Below are 10,862 nucleotides of genomic sequence, written 5' to 3' on the forward strand. Positions count from 1 at the left end.
TCCTTGGCTACTCATCAAGCAGTAGAACTAACAAGGTCTTCAACAAACATACACAAACTATGATGGAATCAATTAATGTTATTGCAAATGAAACACCTACTGTGTAGGAAAATGATGATGACGAGGATCAAATATTTCAAGAGATTAGGAAAATGCTGAATGCAAAAACTCAAAGTCATCAGATCATGATAAGGATGAAAATGACTCTATAGATGCTCCTGACATCAGTAATGACATTCTGGTACCTAGAGTTTCAGAGGATGGCAAGTCCGACAATAATAGAAATAGGTGTTGTAAACCAACTCCATGCATTAGAATACAAAAGGCTCACCCTCCTAACAACATCATGAGAAATCTGAACTAAGGAATTATTACTCGAAAGAAGGACAAAGTTGACCACTTGAAGATGATTGGAAATGTGTACTTTACATCTTCAGTGGAACCTAAAAATGTGAATGAAGCCTTGAAGATGAGTTCTAGATTAATACTATGCAAGAAGAACTTGTACAATTTGCCAAAAAGCAAGTGTGGACTCTAGTTCCACAACCTGGAAATGTTAATGTAATAGGCACAAAGTGGGTGTTCAAGAATAAATCCGATGACCATGGAGTTGTGACTAGAAACAAAGGTAGGCTGGTTTCCCAAGGTTATTCTCAAATCAAGGGAGTTGATTTTGATGTGACCTTTTCATCTATGGCATGTCTTGAAGCTATTCATCTCCTACTAGGAATTTCATGTCTCCTAAAATTGAAATTGTTCCAAATGGATGTTAAAAGCGCATTCTTGAATGGATATCTAAATGAAGAAGTCTTTGTAGAACAACCCAAAGGGTTTGTTGATCTAGCATGTCTTTAACATGTATATAGACGTCAGAAGGCTCTCTATGGTCTTAAACAAGCCCCACGACACTGGTATGATAGATTGGCAGATTTCTTGACTAAGAATGGTTATACTCGAGAAGGGATAGACACAACCCTTTTTATAAAAGGGTTGCTCATAAATTCATTATTGCTCAGATTTATGTGGATGACATTATCTTTGAAGGAATGCCTAAAAGCATGGTAGATTGATTTGCAAATGAAGGGTGAGTTTAAAATGAGTATGGTGGGAGAGCTTACATACTTCCTCAGTCTATAGATTAACTAAATGGAAGACGATAATTTTTTTATCTCAAGAGAAGTATGCTAAAAATATGGTGAGAAAATTTGGGCTAAACAAAGCTCAACCCAAACGTACCCCAACTACTACTCATGCCAAAGTTACTCAAGATTCTGAAGCTGAGTATATTAATGAGAGTCTCTATAGGAGTATGATTGGGAGTTTACTATATCTTACAGTGAGCTGTAGTTTGTACATACTGTTTACAAACTACAGGACACGAGACTTTAAGGCATCAACCTCAACAGTTAGTGTTGTGCTATTGGTGTTGTTGGGTTCGTGTTTTGGGTTTGTGTTTGGTTGATGCTGTTGTTTGATATTTTTGGGTTGTTTCTGGTTTTGGTTTGAATGTGGTTGTTTGCTTCTCATGTAGTTTTGTTGCTTACCAATAAAAGAAAATGTTTCTGCCAAAGAGGGAGCCTGTTAATGTAGCTGTTTGACCTGTAAATTTTCTTTTATTTGAATGTCGGTTCTTTTCTTTATGACTTTTATTTTGGTTGACTGGTGTGCTTTTAGAATGTTCCTTGTTTTGCCTTTTTGGTTTTGGCGTTGTTTTCTTGTCCGTCACTTACCTTTTTGGATTTTGTCATAAAAGGAAGCGATCGAAGATTGCCATGCGAGGTATTTTGGGTGTGTATTTTTGTGGCGCTTTGTAGTAAGTGATTCTGTGCCAAGAAGAAGTGATGTGTTGCCATTCCTTATTGTTTTGGTGATTCTTGAGAAGGAGCATTGAGTTTAGGAGGAGCCTAAGGAAACAAGACCTAACAAGCTGGAAGCTTCAAATTCAAGGGAAGTTTGAGTAGTGTAAAGATCTTGAGATTAGTAATATCAAGTTTAAGGGGAGCCTAAAAAAAATACTTGTCTTTGGTTTACTTTAACACAAGATAATACAACTATCAGATAAGTAGTTTACTTGTAAACCTTGTAGGGATCGAATCCCGCAGTGGAAGCGTTTTATTATAACGCCTTGCATATCGCAAATTGATTTTATATTAAACAAAATCATTATACTAAACAGAATGTATAAACATGTAAATTAGCATGCATTAAGGAAAATATTAGAACGATTCTTACCTTTGTAGATTCTCTAATGTCATGAACAAGCCTTTCCAAGATTCCAACGAATGGATCTCCAAATGGTCTTGATCACGAATAACTCCTTAAACGATCTCGAACATTACCATGAGAGTAAACTCGTTATTCTCTTAGGATTCTAATAGAGGATAGGTGGTATCCAACTATTGGGAGAGGGAGAGGAGAATAGGGTTTTGAAGAGTAGAGAAGCTCAGAGAAAATTTTGCACAATAGCACTAAGGTATTGTGTATTGTGTTTCAGTTTGTCCCCAAAGGACCATAAGGAGGTCTTTATATAAAGAAAGGACCAAACCCTTTTTCTAATATTTTTCTTTTCTATAATTAATTCAATAACACTTATTTAATTAATTAGCCTAATTAAATAACACTTATTTAATTTTAATTTATACAATAATTAAATAACTATTTATACATTAAACTCAATTTAATATATATATATATTTAATTATTATATACCTGTCTCTTATACACATCTAGATGTGTATAAGAGACAGATATACATCTCATGTATATGTGCAAAACCTCTCTATTAATTAATTCTTTGTGAATCTAATTCACTTGAATTAATTAATTTGAATCTTATTCAAATATTACTTTCCAATTTAATTATAGATCATATCCATAATTAATTATATATTAATCACATTAATATATGGTTTCCTTTAATTTGAACAATTCAAATTATCCCTATTAAGTATCCTCTAGTGAGCCAACGAAGGGACTGGTGGACCTGTAGATCAGAAGCTCCAACGATATGAGATTAATTGGCTAAACTCATTAATCAAATTAATCAATATTCGTGAACTGTGGGTACACTCTACTCAAAACCCACAACTACATTCTTCTCCCTACACATATATCTTTCTATGTCCACGGATATAGACCAATACTAGAAAGTTAGTCCTTCACGGGTGTTTGTAACTCCAACTGGGTCAAATTACCGTTTTACCCTTGGGTTACCTTTGACTCCTTAAGTACCAATGCTCCTCTAATGAACAACCTATTTATGGTCTAACCAATAAACAGAAGCCCCTCTCAGGCCAACGAGAGGGTAGGGCCTTTTGTTCACGTCTCGAAGACACCATTTAAGGGAACACTCATCTACTTACCCTTAAGGCGGGAAGGAGCGAATTCCATCTTGTATTATTATGTTACTAGATCCTAACTCGATCTTGTCCCTAAAATGGTAGACATATTGGGTTGGCGATCTGACCACCCTCACCTATACAAATCAAAGGACAATCTCTTGTGAATAGGAGTTCATAATATACTCAGGATTAAGACTAAGTCGCCTAAGTCATTCTAATGAAATAGAAACCTGACTAGTCAATGTTGTTACATCTAGTGGTTACTATTTTGCGATCCAGTCTTATGAAAACTCATTGCATAAGATACTCCCACTCGCATGTCACCTACACGAACACATTGGATCATTACGTTTGTATCAAATACAAAGTGGGTCGTATCCATAGTGTTACCAAGATAAGGCACCCAACCTTATCCCTATACTATAGACCCTTTAGGTTGTATCTTGAGTATTGAATCTTGTATGTCTCCACATACAATTCAAGACTTATAAGACAACCTTGGATATTAGTTTATTGGATTTTGGATTATTAAGACAAAATAGATAACAATACAAACAATAACGTTTATTTATTTAACATCTATAACATTTTATTAATGACGATCAATTACTAACATTTACTATCTACGAGTTTTAGGGCATAAAACCCAACAAACTTTCATTTGAATCAAGTATCCAAGCATCATGGTCATTTTCCACTATACAAGTTTTCAGGACTAATAAATCATATTTATCTTCTTTCTCTTTATTCTTTTCAGCAAGGTACTTGGGGCACTTGCGTTTTCTGTGACCATCCAGATTATAGTGGAAGCATACCCTTGTCAACCCTAGCTTTGCCCTTGCCTTTTCCAGCAGCGAGAGCCTTTCCCTTCCCTCCTTTCTTTTTTTTGGATCTTCTTAGTACTAGAAGTTAAAGGAACAAACTTAGTTCCAGAGGACGAACCTTTATAGAACTTTTTGGAACATGCAACATTTGTCTCTCCTTCTACTGGTCCCTTATCTTTCATAAGAGACTGAAAAGTCTATAACTCGTTCGGAAGGGTAGTTAAATTGTACTGTATTTTGTTCATTACCGCATTGTTGCGAAACTGAAGAAAACTCTTCAGAAGAGATTCCAAAATAAGGGACACCTGACTTTGCTCGTCTATGACCGCACCGTTCATTTTGATGACATTGAAATGGACCATTAGGTCGAGAATATGTTCTCTCACTGATTGGCTTTCTTTCATGTGCACATTATAAATGTACTTAAGGGTCTCGTGCTGGGTCTGAGTGGATGGTTGTCCAAACATCTCCTGAAAGGACTCCATGATATGACGTGCAGTCATCATGGTCTCATGCTTCTTGGTAATGACATCTGACAGACTTACCAAGGTGTAGACTCGAGCCTTGCCATTGGCCTTTGTCCAACGGCCATAGGCATCCTTCAATGTTTGAGATGCATTTCGAGGGAGGATTGGAGAACATTCCCCCGTCAAGAAAAATCGCAGATCATCAACAACCAGAATCGTATTCAGGCTAGCTTTCCACACCACATAGTTTTCACTAGTTAATTTCTCATTTTTAAACAAAGATATGGTTGTGGAAGACATGCTGAAACATATAACAATCAATTGACCTTATTAGCTATCTTTATCATAACCCATTATTTAATTATCCAATCAATTTAGCAAAAACACACATTTAATCAAAGAACCCTAATTAAACGTTTGATCTTAGTTTTTGCAACGATATTTTAGAGGTTTAGAGCAATAGCCACCGAAAGGTAATCAACTACTCCTCCCCTAAATATAGACAATCTTAGCCAATTACTAATACAAGTATAACTCTTATTCCTATAGCTTTCAACTATCATTGTTTCGGTCAAGGATTCATTAACTAGCTTGATTCATCTCGTAAGTGTGACCCTCCCATTTTTGGATCTTATAGGTACGCTTCAACAGGTTACCAAAAGGAAAGTCAACTATTGAAGATTAATCTAAGAAACCCTATCCATTAGTGGAGCTTGGGTTGTTCCGATCCCTATGATGAGACCCTCTGAAGGGATGGTCGCTCTAAGACGACACGCAGGTGGACCATAGGAATCTCATGATGCAACCTAATGAAGGAGACTATAGGATACATTGACACATATCCCTCTCCTACTTACTATGAACACTTTCCCCATTCACCTTGTTATTGACCCATGCAAATACTATCCGAAGGGAGGTCGTGCCCAAGGTGACATGAAGCCAAGCATGGATCTCATGGTGTAAACTCTTGGGGATGTGAGAGTTGAAATTTGATATATTATATATACCAATATCCTCCTACTAAAGTATTCTAATATTTCATTGGGATTTTATTATACTTAGTTAAAACCTGGCTAACGAATTTATCTATGTCATTTATATTTGCTCAATATAACATTTATATTGAATAATTTAACAATATTTGATTTCATTTATTAAACTCTTTTAATAAAATCAATCATTTGTTGCATGCTTATAAAAATATTTGCCTAATTCACCTTCTAGGTCGGTTCCCAAGTGGAGATGTTTCGTTTTCGTCAGCTTAAATACCCTTCATAGACAAAACCTTCCTTAGACAAAGGTTCTTTACGGGCAATTATTTTATAAATTTAATCTTGTATTGAAATTCATTTTAATCGTATTAAAACAAATTAAAAAGATTAACCTATTCCGAATCCCATCAGAAATAACATAAGTCGATTCTAAACCATTTAAAATTAATTTGGACCTATGTTTGCATACAATCTAGATTATAGATTTTAATCTATCTCATTAATACTATAACTATTCATAAATTATCTTCCAGCATTCATATACATCATTCCACTATTTATTAGAACAATTTTAATATATAGTATGATGCATGGACATGCTTAAGTTAATCATACATCACTAACATAACACTTATATTATGATGCATGAGCATGCTAATTCGATCATGCATTTATAAAATACAACCCTTTTATATATAATTATGATGCATGTACATGTTTATCCTAAGCCGGTATTTTTTAATTTATATGACATACAATATGTAGTATGAATTCAAAAAATAATTTAAAACATCCATCCAATGCATAATTAAATTAATCAGCAAAAAATGGACCAATTTTGACACCCTAATGCAAAATTAATTGATTAAATTAATATAAAAATTATATTAATTTATTTATTTAATTAATTAACTAATATTACAACGAAAGTAGGTCAAAACAGTTGTTGAAAACGTCTTCACTCACGTGTCGCCTTCGCTCCGTCGAACCTCGGAGCATTGCAATGTAGAGGGCAGTGTTGCAACGCTGTGATCGCAATGCTCGCCTTCGCCTTTCAGCGTTGCAACGCTGCGATAGCAGTAGTGTGACACTAATCGGCAGAACACTCCTATTTTGCATGTTTTTTGCTTCGAACTCACCCCAAAAACCTCCGTTTCTTCCCGATCTCTTTAATAGTCGTTGCTTCATCAATCAACACGGACTTACAAACTCAAAACAAGAATTAAATTGCCAAAAAATACAACGGGCTCTCACAATTTAATCAAATTTAAAAGTAATCTAGTGCCAAAATCGAAAACATCCAATTTTACAGACCAACATTCAAACATTCATAATGCAGAATGTGAAAACCCACTTTTAAAACGATTTTGTTTGAAAAAAAATATGAAGAAAGAAGATGCAAGGAATTGGCTTTGATAATAATTGTAGGGATTGAATCCCGCAACGGAAAGGTTTTGTTAGAACGCCTTGCATCCCGCAAACCGATTTTACATTAAACAAAATCATTATACTAAATAGAATGTATAAACATGTAAATTAGCATGCATTAGGGAAAAGATTAGAACGATTCTTACCTTTATAGATTTCCTAATGTCACGAACAAGCCTCTCCAAGGTTCCAACGAACGAATCTCCAAACGGTCTTGATCACGAATAACTCCTTGAGTGATCTCGAACATTACAATAAGAGTGATCTCGTTATTCTCTTAGGATTCCAATGAGGATAGATGGTATCCAACTATTGGGTGAGGGAGAGGAGAATAGGGTTTTGGAGAGTAGAAAGGCTCAGAGAAAATTCTGCATAATAACACTAGAATGTTGTGTATTGTGTTTCAGTGTGTCCTTAAAGGGTCATAAGGAGGTCGTTATATAGAGAAAGGGCCAAGCCATTTTTCTAATATTTTCCTTTTCTATAATTAATTAAATAACACCTATTTAATTAATTAGTCCATTTAATTAAATAACACTTATTTAATTAATTAGCTTAATTAAATAACATTTATTTAATTTTAATTTGCACAACAATTAAATAACTATTTATACATTAAACATAATTAAATATATATATATATATATATATATTTAATCATCATATAAATCCTATGTATATGTGCAAAATCTCTCTATTAATTAATTCTTTATGAATCTAATTCACTTGAATTAATTAATTTGAATCTTATTCAAATATTACTTTCCAATTTAATTATAGATCTTATCCATAATTAATTACATATTAATCACATTAATATATAGTTCCTTTAATTTGAATAATTCAAATTATCCCTCTTAAGTATCCTTTAGTGAGCTAAAGAGGGGACCTGGTGGACCTGTAGACCAGAAACTCTAACGATATTAGATTAATTGGCTAAACTCATTAACCAAATTAATCAATATTCCTTAACTATGGATGCACTCTACTAAAGACCTAAAATTGCACTTTTCTTACTACAGATATATTTCTATGTCCATGAATATAGACCAATACCAGCAAGTTAATCCTTGACGAGTGTTCGTAACTTTAACTGGATCAAATTACCGTTTTACCATTGGGTTACCTCTGACTTCTTAAGTATCAATGCTCCTCTAATGAACAACCTGTTTATGGTCCAACCAATAAATAGAAACCTCTATCAAGCCAACGAGAGGGTAGAGCCCTTTGTTCACGTCTCGGAGATACCACTTAAGGGAACACTCATCTACTTACCCTTAAGGTGGGAATAAGCGAATTCCATCTTGTATTATTATGCTTCCAGTTCCTCGCTCGATCTTGTCCCCAAAATGGTAAGCATATTGGGTTGGCGATCTGACCACCCTCACCCATACAAATGAAAGGACAATCCCTCGTGGACAAGAATTCATAATATACTCAGGATTAAGACTAATTCGGTCATCCTAATGAAATAGAAACTTGAGTAGTCAACAGTGTCACATCTAGTGGTTACTATTTTGCGGTTTAGTCTTATGCAAACTCATTGCATAGGATACCCCCACTCGCGTGTCACCTACATGAACGTGTTGGATCCTTACGTTTGTATCAAATACAAAGTGGGTCGTATCCATAGTGTTACTAGGATACGGTAGCCAACCATATCTCTATACTATAGATCCTTTAGGCTGTATCTTGAACATTGATCCCTTTATTTCTTCACATACAGTTCAAGACTCATATGACAACCTTAGATGATAGTTTATTGGATTTAGCATTATTAAGACAAAATATACAACAATACAAATAATAACATTTATTTATTTAACATCTATAAATTTTTATTGATGATGATCAATTAATAATATTTACTATCTATGAGTTTTAGGACATAAAACCTAATAAACCTTTTGGACATTATTGAAACTCCTTTTCAATTGGGGTCTAAGCCCTCCAGATGTAGGTGAAATTCCATCTGTTGGGATTGGTGTCCTAATTCTCCTGGAGTCTCATAGTTTGTAAACAGTTTGTACACATTGTTAATAATAAAATAAGTGTTATTTTATTTGCATTTACTCATATCCAATAAACTAGGATCCGTGGTTATTTCATGTAAACTTAAGCATATATGTGAGACATGTAAGTGGATCATGCCTTAAGTAATAACCTAAATGGCATATAGTATAAGGATAAAGGAGGGATACCTTATCCTGGTGACACTACAGATGCGACTCGCTTTGTAGATAGTTACAAGTATTGTAATGTGCTATAAATGGTCTGATCCTGACCATTCATGTGAAGACATGTGAGCGGGAGTGTCCTATACAAAGAGTTTGTATAAGATCGGACCACGAGATGATTCGTCTCTTTATATAACGCCGTTGATAATTGAGACCTACATTTCACTAAAACGACCATAGGTGACATGACCTTAATCCTGAGTGTTTTGGGAACTCTTGCCTATGAGGGTGATCCTTTGATTAGTATGGGTGAAAGTGTCCAGATTGGCAACTCAATAAGTCTACCTTTTTGGGGATTCGTCTAATTGAGGAGCTGGAAACTCAGTTACACAAGATAGAATTCACTCATTCCTCAAAACAGGGGTAAGTAGATAAATTTCTCCCTTAAGGATTGATTTCGGGTCTTGAACATAGTGGCCACACCCTTTCTTTGGATGAGCGGACTTAGTCATAGTAGGACTATGACTTATTGTACATTAGATGAATCAGTGGTACTTAAGGAGTTAGATGTAACTACAAGGGAAAAATGGTAAATTAGCCCAACTGTACGTACGAGCGATTTGTGAAGGGTTATGACACTGTTGATTGGTCATATAGACACAGAAATATATCTGTAGTGAGAAGAGTGCAGCTGTTGATCTTTAGTGAAGTGCTCGACAGTTAACGAATGGTGGATCTCGTGACTAAAGAGTTTAGACAGTTATTTATGTACAGTTGGAGCTTCAAGCTACAGGTCCATAAGGTCCCCTTGGTAGCTCAATGAGTTCAAGTTGAGAATCAGATTTTGGGTTAATTTGAAGTGTTCAAATTAACAAGAGGAAATTCAACTATATGTGATATAATTGGTGTGACGTATAAGATACATTAAGTGGAGGAATTAATATAAATATGATTTATATTAAGTACCATAAAATTGAAAAAGAACTATGCTTTATATGTTTCATGAGATGAAATATTAACACTATAAGTTATAATATAATATGATAAGTCGGTTATCATATTTATTTATAATATATTAATTATATGATAATTCTTTTTCTCTAATAACCAATCGAGTGAGAGGTTACTGGAAGTTTTATGGTAACCGTGAGATAAAAGGAAAATTGTTTTGCAAAATTAGTAGTTGATCCATTCGGATAATTCTCACGGAAAAGGGCTATTCAGTGAAAATTGTTTTTACCGATAGCCATTGAGAGAAGTAACGATCGTTTAGAGTTGACTATACGATCATGACCTTTGATCGTTGCTACACGATTGAGTAGCAATGTCTATGCGATAGGCTTCAGTTTACTAAAAAATCGAGTACATCGTCTATGCGATAGACAGCTTTACATCTCCCACTTGCTCGATTGTCTACTCGATTGTATACCTCATCTTTTCCTCAATCCAAGATCGTACAGAGCCCACAACTCCTAGATTCTCACACCGAGAATACCAAGGTAACCATTGTGGTGGTGTCTTTACTTTGTTCGTGGATCGAGTTGGACTCGATTGGGGTCGAGGCTTATTCAGACGATCGTTGTGTTTGTGATGTATGTTGTTTGTTGCGTTTGAGTATTATTGTGGACGCATT

Source organism: Benincasa hispida, chromosome 1, assembly GCF_009727055.1.
Source record: "Benincasa hispida cultivar B227 chromosome 1, ASM972705v1, whole genome shotgun sequence".
NCBI lineage: Eukaryota > Viridiplantae > Streptophyta > Magnoliopsida > Cucurbitales > Cucurbitaceae > Benincasa > Benincasa hispida.